The 10,668-nt window shown below is 38.0% G+C and overlaps 1 non-coding gene across 1 annotated transcript; it reads right to left on the bottom strand.

Moving 5' to 3' along the window:
- Positions 1-876: 876 nt before the first annotated feature.
- Positions 877-983, bottom strand: LOC145141614 (small nucleolar RNA R71). Its single transcript, XR_013722808.1, has one exon. It is a non-coding gene; the product is annotated as a small nucleolar RNA R71 (small nucleolar RNA).
- Between the last annotated feature and the right edge of the window lie 9,685 nt (positions 984-10,668).

Below are 10,668 nucleotides of genomic sequence, written 5' to 3'. Positions count from 1 at the left end.
ATGTGAGCCTTTAGCTCACGACGTGAATTCAGTGTTTTTCTCGTTTTTTTTTTGTTTTTCTTTTCTGTTAGTTTTTCTGCGACAACACGAGGTGGTAACCTTTACCATGTCGCGGTGGCCAGTATGTAGGAAGTTTTTATTTAGTTTTTGTTTAGTTTTACGTTTTTATTTTGTTTATTTTGTAGGAGTTCATGACCAGAGGTTCCAACACACCTTTGGTGCCACCACTTGAAGATCCAGAGTTAGCCCTTCACAAAAAGAAGGATAAGAACGTTAAAGAAGATCAAACACCAAAGAAGACACCCTTACAAGAATTCAAGTCAGTGTTCTAAAAGAAGTCGGGGAAGAAAGCGGGAGAATCGAGTTCATCTTCAAAGGACAAGAGCAAGATAGAAAGTTTGGATCCAATACCTAACCCAAAAGAATCTGAATACGAGTCCGAGAACGAGTTCGGACTATACGAGCGAACCCGAAGACGAGCCAAGAAACGAGATGGAGAACATTGAAGAAATGTCGATGGGAGCCTACAAGAAGCGTATTCGAGAAGATGTTGGTCCGGGATTAGTAGAACCCGCGATTCCTGCCACTGCCACATTCGAGTTGAAGGGACACATCCTTACTGCACTAAAGGATATTCCATTTTATGGAAAGGAACATGAGGATGCTTTCAAACATCTAGATGAGGTCAATGACATTACAGACTATTTCAATGTCCCAAATGTTAATAGAGATACTGTCTTGCTAAGGATGCTACCAATTACTTTCAAGGGAGCTGCAAAAGACTGGTTGAAGGCACTTCCACCTGGTACAATCACTACTTGGGCTCAAATGCGCGAGCAGTTTCTAGACCAATTTTGCCCACCATCCAAGATAGCTAAACTCAAGAAGGCAATAGCCAACTTTGAGCAACAACCGGAGGAGTCACTATACGAGGCATGGGAGCGTTACAAAGGATTGTTAAGGAATTGTCCTCAACATGACCTTAATATTCAACAAGAGATGTCTATTTTCTATGATGGGGTCAATGTCATGACTAGACAACTCCTTGATTCGCAAGGCCCTCTCACAAAGAAGAATCCAAATCAGATCAAGGTGTTGATTGAAGAGTTCGCGAAGCATTCTCGTGAGTACCACAACCCAAGACACGATGGAATAAAAGGCAGTGGAGGTGCACATTCTGAAGAGATGGCTGCTATGATGGCAATGCTCAATAATATGGACAGGAGTTTGACCCAAATGGACCAATCAATTCATGCGATTAGAGTTGGTTGTGAGAAATGCAATGGTCCACACTTGACTAGAGATTGCCATTTGGATGAGTATGGGAACAAGAAGGCTCAAGTATGCTACTCGAGTGGGGACAAGTATGATTAAGATTGGAGAAAACCAAAGAAAGAGTGGCTGCCATACAATGAGTACAAGAAGTAGAAGGAGGAGAAATACAGACAGACTGACAGAGGTTTCTACCAAAAGGAGCAACCACCAGCTGAGAAGAAAGCTGATTTGGAGACCATGTTAGTTCGTTTCATGGAAGCTTCCGAGAAAGACATGATGATACCGATACAGTGATAAAGGAGCATCAAACTATGATGAAAAATCATCACGCAATGATGATTGACCAGCAAACATCATTAAGGAATCAGCAAGCCTCCATCCACAACCTTGAGGCTCAACTTGGTCAACTTACTACTTTGGTGAATGAAAGGTTATCCCCACAATTTCCCGAAAAGAAGACTCATTCCCATGTAATGATGATAGATACTGAAGAAGAGGCTATCTCTAATTTCTTAGGAGCACTAGAGGTGGAGCCAAAGCCATCCGGACCAAAGCCAAAGAAGTCGAAGCTTGAAAGCAAGGATGATGCTGAAACACCAGACTCACGACGTGAGCCCATTATGCTCACGTCGTGGGCTCAGTCTGAACAAAAAACTTTTGTAACTGTTCCGGCTTATAATCCGCCTTTACCATTCTCGTCTCGAGCTAATCTCAGTCCACTGGAAAGGGAACATCTGGAGTTTATCACGCAAGTGAAGGGTATTCCTATTAATACTCCTTTTATTAAGTCACTATCTAAAATTCCAGAGTATGCTAAGTTCCTTCAAGACCTTATAGACACTCATCAGCAGTTGAAGAAGAATTCTAAGGTAATTCTTAGTGAACAAAGTTCAAGAGTTGTATTGGGAGAAATACCTAAGAAGATGGGAGATCCTGGACGCCTCACTCTTCCTTGTGAGTTTGGAAACAATTTGAAGACTTATGCTTTAGCTCATTCTGGGGCTAGCATAAATTTGATGTCATATTCATTCTATCAAAAGCTGAATATTCAGAAAATGAAGGCTACAAAGATGACCATCCACATGGCCAATCGTTCAGTGACGCACCCAAGGGGGATTGTAGAAGACATCCTTGTTAAAATTGGGAAATTTGTTTTCCCAGTTGACTTTGTGGTTATGGATGGGAAGGAGGATGTTAATGTCCCAATCATTCTTGGTCGCCCTCTACTTAATACTGCTAGAGCTTTAGTAGATGTTCGTGAATCCAAGCTTACATTGAGGGTTGGTGATGATGAGGAAGATTTTGGAGTACAAGATGGATTTCAAGGAGTTGATGTTCAAGAAGAGGTGTTCAATATGGATGAAGATAATGATCTTGAAGAGTTAGAAAAGCTCATGGAGGAAGAAATCAAGACAATTCATCAAGTCAAACGCACCAAACCGAGAGCATCCGTCCAGTTTTTCGTTGAAGTCATTACCTACACAAAACCAACAACTTTGATGAGTGAGGAAAGCGATGATTTGTCGAGGGATGAAGACAAGGCTACTTCCAAGGAGACTAGTCCAGTGGTGAAGGAAGAAAAGATTCCTATGGAGCTTAATAAGAGTGATGAAAAATTAGAGACTAAAGGGATCAAACGCAAGCTCGATGTAGATGAAGTAAAAGCTAAAAAAGAGAATTCAAAGAAGGCGTACATTAGACGAGTTCAAGCGTACAAGAGGCGATGGAAAGAGCAGAAAATCCAGGTGGTGATGGACTCCTCTGACAGCTCAACGTAGGAGGCACGGAGTCTGGCTCACGACTCCATCAAAAAGAAGCGCTTCTCGGGAGGCAACCCGAGTCTGGTTTGGATTTTCTTTTCTTTTTCTTTTTAGTTTTTGCATTTTTATTTTTTTTAGGAAAATCGATCATATCATCTACAACATTTTATGCATAATAGAACACTTAGTGTGGGGTCCCTAAAATTAAGTGGTAATAGTTTAAGAGTTATAGTTAATGAAATATGAGATTTATTAATAAATTATGTGCCAAACAGTATTCACGACGTGAATCCTAAAGGATTCATGACGTGAGTTAAGGAAAACTTACAGACATCTGTTTGTTAGCCCAATACATGCTCCAACCCATTTATTATTAAATTGAATGGCCCAAGTTCTCAGCCACATTAATTCACGATGTGAATCTTAGGAATTCACGACGTGAATTTTGAAATGTCACGGGACCACAAATGAGAAACAGATTCCTTTGACCAACCACTTTGTTTATTCCCCACGAAGTGAGGCTGTCTTCTGGTCCCCCCATCTTCCCGATTTCGGCCAAATCCAACTTCTACTCTCTTTTTGCTTACGTAATCAACGATCTAAGGTAATGATTTCTTAGTTCTCATGGCTAATTTTGCTTTAATAGTTGCATTTAGGGCTACGGTTTGGTAATTAGTACATTGTTTATATGTGCCCTAAAATTCGTGATATAGCACTTGCATCTTGCTCGATTGTGCTTAGATTTAACATAGGAATAAACCCCATTGAAGATTTTTGGACCGATTCTAACCTGCCGCGACGAACTCACGACGTGAATCCTGGCACCATCAAAACAGTTTTCTGTTTACTCATAATTTCTTGGATTTTTGTTTTGTAGCTGTTTGTTGTTTTGTTTTACAGAAATGGGTCCAAGACGCGAGGTTCCAACCGGGGTGGCTAGTTTGCACCCGTTCTACGTTTTTTCGACAACTGGGTCCCGGGATGTTTTGACACGATGCAACAACCGGCTAGGATGGTTGTATAATCGGGAGATTGTTGTTGCCCCTATCATTAATTGGGCAAGATTGAGGGAGGTTGGGCTTGTTGATCGGCTGTCCCAGTATCTCACAAAGTTATTTTTGGGGAACGGATTTTCCTTTACATGCAAAGGGTGGCATAATCTGTTTTCTATCCAGCAGAGGGTGTACAGGGAACTTTGTGTGGAATTCTTTGCGACTGTGGCATTCCATGAGAATGTCTAAGATCCTACTTTCCCGCATGCCTTGGTTTTTCGTCTCGGGGGAGAATACCGAGAATGTAGTCTGGTCGAGTTTTCTTGGAGGATGGGGTTATATGAGACCCATGAGACCATGAGTCATGAGTTTGTTATGTTTTTTAGGGAAGCGGCCCGTGGATACGAGAATGGGGCATCGGGACTCGAGTTCTGGAGTAACATTGCCTCCGGAGTGTTCAATTCCGGAGTGTTGCCGGAAAGTAGCATTAAATCCCCTATTCACCGCCTTATCCACCGGTTCATCACATTTTATATCAACCACAAAAGCTATGGGGATAAGGTCACCAAGATAAACTTGTTCTTTTTATGGTCGATTTTACAGCCGGGAGTGTGCTGCAACATTCCATACTTCTTGGCCCGCTATTTGGCGGAATATGCTGTGAGTTCCCGCCCCGGGAGCCCTATTTTAGGAGGCCACTGTATCACTCGTTTGGCCCGGTCTTATGGTTTGATCGTTCCCGACATCACCCGCTCTTTGACTTGTATGGAGGGAAACGAGTTTACTATGAGATATTTGGAGACAATGCGGGTAGTAAGGAATTATGGAACACATTGGGGGATTATGAATGATAATGATGAGGATGATGAGCAACAACATGAGAAACCCGAGTAACAACCTCAACCAAGACCCCGAAGAAGAAATGTGAGAGCCCGGGGAGATATGGAGAGAGATCGTAGAGTGGAGCAGCAATATGCGGCTGGAGTACCCACCGACCCGTTTCAAAGCCGGGTTGGTTCTTATTTAGATAATCTTCGCGGTGGGATGACTTACAACACTCAATTGCTTGAAACCGTGTTCTCTCATATGAATGTGGTACGACCACCCACCGTGCCACCTCAGTGCCCGTATATCCCGACGTGGGAAGAATTGTGGATGCCAAGAGGCGATGGAGCGGGAACAAGTGGAGCACATAACGATGAAGAAGATGATTGATCGTTTGTTTTTATTTTGATTATTTAGTTTTTGGTTTAATTTGGGTTGTGTTGTGTTTGAACTTGTTTGGATTTTTAAACTCTTGTTACGATATTATGTTACTTTTATTTTCCTTTTGGTTGTTAATTTTCAGATTTGCTAAGGGAGTCTCGGGAAGGAAATTCGAGATGAGAGCGTATACGTCTAGGAAAGCATCGTTTAGAGTCTAGTGTCGATAATCGAGACCCATAATTGGAAATAAGTGTGGGGTGAGACTAGAGAGAGGATACAGTTAGAGAGTCATCAAATATTGCATTTAGAAGAGTCTTAATTCATTAAGACAATGGTTGGAGTGCATAATTTTAGAAGAGGAGCTGGACTACTTCAGTTTTTGGTTGCCCACTATTCACGTCGTGAGGCTTTATTCCTGACGTCGTGAGTTTGGTTAGAAAAGGGTTCAGAATCTACGTTTCCTCGCTTTCACGACGTGATCTTTATTACTCACATAGTGAGTATTCTATTTTCATAATATTAAAGCCTTTTCATTTCCATTCACTTCATGGATCATCACTACTCTATTTGGAGTTCTTTTGAAGACTGTTTTGGCTTGTTTCCTCCACCATATAATGTGGCGTATGCTTTCCCACATTATTCTTCGCGCTTTAGAGATTTGCACCACCTTTATTGAAGATTGAAGTTTCGATTCCATATTTGGTTGGCGCTTTATATATCTCGCAATGATCAAGATCCAAGTTCCTATTTAGTAGAAGTCCATATTCGAAATGCACATTTTATCCGCACAACTAGAGTTCGATCTCGCCACTGCTATCCCAGGGGAGTCTGTTCCTTTTTCTCCCTTTTATTGCTTTTAATTTATTTTATGCATACAATGAGGGCATTGTATGTAATAAGTGTGGGGTAGGGGGTCGAAAAAGTAAAAAGTAGATTACTAGGAAATTTGGTAAAATTTCAAAATTTAGTAATAAATTTTATATAGGTTTGAAAGAATAATATAATAATTTATCTAGTAATAATAATAGTTTGAACTTAAGTTGCTAGTGTTGCATGGGGTGATCCGATGAGAGCTCAAACGTTTAGTTGAGCCAATATACGTTATAGTGCATTTGTGGCCTCCTTTATTCTAGTGAAATCATGAGACAAAAACACAACCTCGCTTAGTTTGAGGGATGCAATATGTTTAGCAGCCTGTACTTGAAATATATCCAGGAAAGCTTATGTAGTCATTGCACATTAGCCTTAACCAATAAGGGTTGAAGTAAAGCACCTCTGCTTAAGCATGTAGGTTTTAGAGTGAAAAAAGTGAGCACATGAAAAGAGAGAGAGAGAGAGAAATTACCAAAAAGTTGTAAGAATTTTGGAGCAATCAAAGTATAAAGTTTAAAGATCAAAAATTCTGAAGAATAAAAGTTGAAGAAACCAAAAATTACACAAAAAGGTGGTGAATTCAAAGAAATTGAAGATCAAATATCAAAGAGAGTGAAGAATTCAAGAGCTCCATATTGTGGTATCTTAAAGTTGTAATTCTCTAGTTTATGTATGCTTGGGTAGCTTTACAAAAATACCTTGAGGTTAGAAAGTTTTCTGAGGATGGATTCGGAGGGATGCATAAAATGAGCATTGTTCAAAAGAAGTGGGCGAGTGTTTATGAGGATTGTGAGTATTTAGAATTAAGGGGGGTTCTTAGGAAAACTTTAGACACAAATGCATGCGTTCAGGTCTTGGCATAATGGCTGAGTTTGAAATGGATTGCTTTATGTGATGTTGGTGATGAAGGTTTGACTTAAAAATAATTAGATTTGCTTGAGGACAAGCAAAGTACAAGTGTGGGGTATTTTGATATTGCCATATTTATACATATTTTTAGGCAATATTTATTTACATTTTTATTAATAATTTGGTTGTTTGCATAGAATAATGGTACTTATAAGCTTAAATTATATTTTGCAGCCAAATAGAAGCATTTTCGAAGAAAGGGACTAAAATTGATAAAACATGGAACTTTGGAGACTTGGAGAAGAAAAAAGAAGAAACCTACGAATCTGTTATATTCAGGTCGTGAGTTGTCTAGATTCACAACGTGAGTTGGAGTATTCTAGAAGATAAGCACCCGGTGGAAGAGTCCTTGTCAAACACGTATATCCCGTATTCACGTCGTGAGAGGTATTGGTTCACGACGTGAACTTTGAAAAATCGAAAACTATATATATCCTTGTCCATTACGACTTGGGAGACTTTTGGCTACTTGGAGGGTTCCTGGAGACGATTTTGAGAAGAAGAAAAGTTCTGGAATTGGCTATTAGCATCCAAGGAGAAGAGAGTTCATAATTAGTTCAATAGTTTGGTACTTTACTCATGTCTATTACTTTGATTTGTTTTAGTTTGATTTTGAGTATGAGTAGCTGAAGTTAGTAACTCCTGTTTAGCTAGATGAAACTTCGACTTATGGTTTAGCTAATTTATTATGGATTTGATTAGTTGGTATTGTGCTTGTGTTTGATTGTTAATACCTAGCATGCTAATATTTGATTCTTTAGTTACTTGAATCCATGTTCTGTGTAGCTTAGTGATAATTAAATTACATGAACTTGACACCTAGTGATTTAGTGAACATTAAATTGCTAGAGCTAGGATCGACCAAATCTTAGGTAAGTAATTGAAGTAATTAAATTTAGCTGTGTTAGAGAGCATAAGTTATGACCATAATTATGTTTGCCTAATAAATCTTACATAGCTTATTCATAATCATAACTAGTTATGTGTTAGATTGTGTGTGACCATGCATAGTTTTACATGAATAAGTTAAATATTGGTAAATTTAGACTTAAATTACTAATATAATATAAAATTAGATAACCAACTTTGATAATCCATAATTGTTAGCTAACCAGAAAGAAGAAGTGGATTCGAACTAAATAGTAGTATTTTTAGTAATTGATCGAATTTCGTGTTAAGAAAATTAAGTTCATCTAAACTTGAAAAATTAGATAAAACCCCCATCCTTGCTAGAAAAATTAGGTTAATTTAATAGTAGATAGGTTAATTAGTCAAAACCGTTCCCTGTGATCGACACCCAACTTACCCAACTATTCTATAATTTGACTAGGTACACTGCCTAGGTGCAATTTAGTTAGTTAAGTTAGTTAGGTTATAAATATAAAATTAGGTGTAGCTATTTGCACGCATCACTTCTTTAACTCTTCCACCTCATCCTCCTCCTGTGAATCTCCCAACGTCATGTTTTTCTCAAGTTGAAAGATATGAGACAGATCAAGCCCTATTGACATGTAGACATCAAGATGGAAATTATGTGTGTGCGCATGTTTTGGAAATGAAATCGTACATTGAGAAGTTAGATAGAATGGGTGTTGTTTTCCCAATGGAGCATGTTATTGATTTGGTTCCTCTTTCGCTTCCAACGTCTTATGATCAGTTCATTGAGAACTTTTATATGAGGAATATCGATGTGACCTAGTTCATCTTACCCAAAGGATGATGGCTGATGAAGCAGAAATGATTAAAAGCACATCTGAAGCAAAGATACTTATAGGGTCTAATTCGAAGGTTTCCATGGACATTGACAATGGTGACAATAGTGGTCTAGAAAAGATTTCTCTTCCGAATGGAAAGAGGTTGTCCAAGATTAAACCGTTTGATCATATGGTAAAGAGAAAAAGAGAGTTCTGGGATCACTCCATGTGCTAACCCCAAATAGTCCATTTGTTTCTACTGCCAATTGAAAGGACATTAGTCGTGAAGTTGCCTAAAGTACCTGAAAGATCTTAGAGATGGTAAAGTCAATTCGGATGACTCTACTTCAGGTACATCCATTATTTAACTCCATTGTTTTACAAGTTCCTATTTATAGACTCTTAATAAATGATGTGATGATCACATTTTGAAGGTATTAAAGGATCTAAGAGAAAGAAGGAAGCTTGAGCAAGGTGAGCTAAATTTGATTGTGAGAAATGGAATTTGGTCACATGGTTCGAAGATCAAAATTTGGAGCTACTACTAAGGTGTTGGGATAATTTAATAGATTACAATTACTCTTCAGAGATGTCTAGAAACATAGTTTTCATTTTATACGTTGTAAGGACAAGTTCCAACTTTTCATTTTTTTCAATAAAAGTGAAATTTTGGTTTATATGGTTGTCGTATTTATATTTCCTTGAAATGTCATTTATAAAAGTATTGGTTATGTTTCTAATATTAGCAATATTAATTGTGGATTTGATTCTTACGATATCGCTTTTGGTATTGTCATAATTAACCAAGTGAAAAGAATTCTCATCACCCAGTTTCTAATTGGACAGAAAATTAGAGTCTTGCAATTCGAATTATGTGATGCATGAGAATCTTGGTCATTGGAAAATTATGAATAATTCATTGATAACATGTTTATGTGAGGCAAGTGAAGGACCGATGGATCTAGTACATGTTGATATGGACTACTCAGATCCACCACAAAGGATGATAACTCTATTCTTCATGATTTACTGATGTTTCAGTAAATATGGTTGTGTTTATGAGAATTAAGCATAATTCTAATACTTTTAAAGGATTCTGAGAGTAGCAGAACCAATAGAAGAATCTATTAGGCAGAAAGATTAAATTTTATCCAATTTGAAAGGAAAAGAGAGTACTTTAGTATCATGTTGTGTGATCATCTTAGTGATTGTGGATTTATATCACAATTGATCCTCAAAAAACATCTTAGTTCAATTGTATGACTAAGAAGAGGAATCAGATAGTGTTGGAAATAGTTCAATCAAGAGATGAGTCATACTTCATTCCAAATCAAGTTGTAGAGCCATGCTCTAGTCACTATGAATCATATCTTGAAACTTTTTTTTCAAAATAAGAAGGTTGAAAACACATCGAAATATGTGGAGTAAAAATGTTTTCTTACTCTAGCACATATAGAATTAGAGTTGTGATATTTTTGTTAATCGAGAAACGAAAGATAAATTGAAACTTATTCTATGAGGTAATTTCTTGTCGAGAATCCACACAAACTTTTGGATATTTGTTATAGCTCATCAAGGAATGTTCCTTGATAGAATTTATATGTCAAGAAGTCAGTGGGATTCGTATTGATCTTGAGAGTTTCAAGAGTCAATCTACAATTAACCTTTTAGTTATCACTAGCACGCGACCTGAGGTTGATAACCTATCATGTTTGGTTGACACATTCTTATTTCTGTGCACTTCAAGTTGACTTGGCAGTTCTTATGAGTTCTATGTTTTCATTTAACTACAAAAACAAAAGCTTGTTGGTCAGTGAAAGTACATTGATCAATATGGATGAGTTGCTAACAACATGAAAGCACTGGTAGGCCCTTGTGCTACCAGAGTGCAAAAAATTTGGAAATAGTGAAGTTCAGTCCATGAAGGAAAACTAAATTTGAATTTGGTTTTTTCCTAAA

This window comes from Lactuca virosa, chromosome 9 (genome assembly GCF_052849685.1).
Source record: "Lactuca virosa cultivar CGN04683 chromosome 9, Lactuca_virosa_CGN04683_v6, whole genome shotgun sequence".
Classification (NCBI taxonomy): Eukaryota; Viridiplantae; Streptophyta; class Magnoliopsida; order Asterales; family Asteraceae; genus Lactuca; species Lactuca virosa.
Note: the sequence above shows the minus strand (reverse complement) of the source record. Positions and strands in the feature narration are given on the sequence as shown.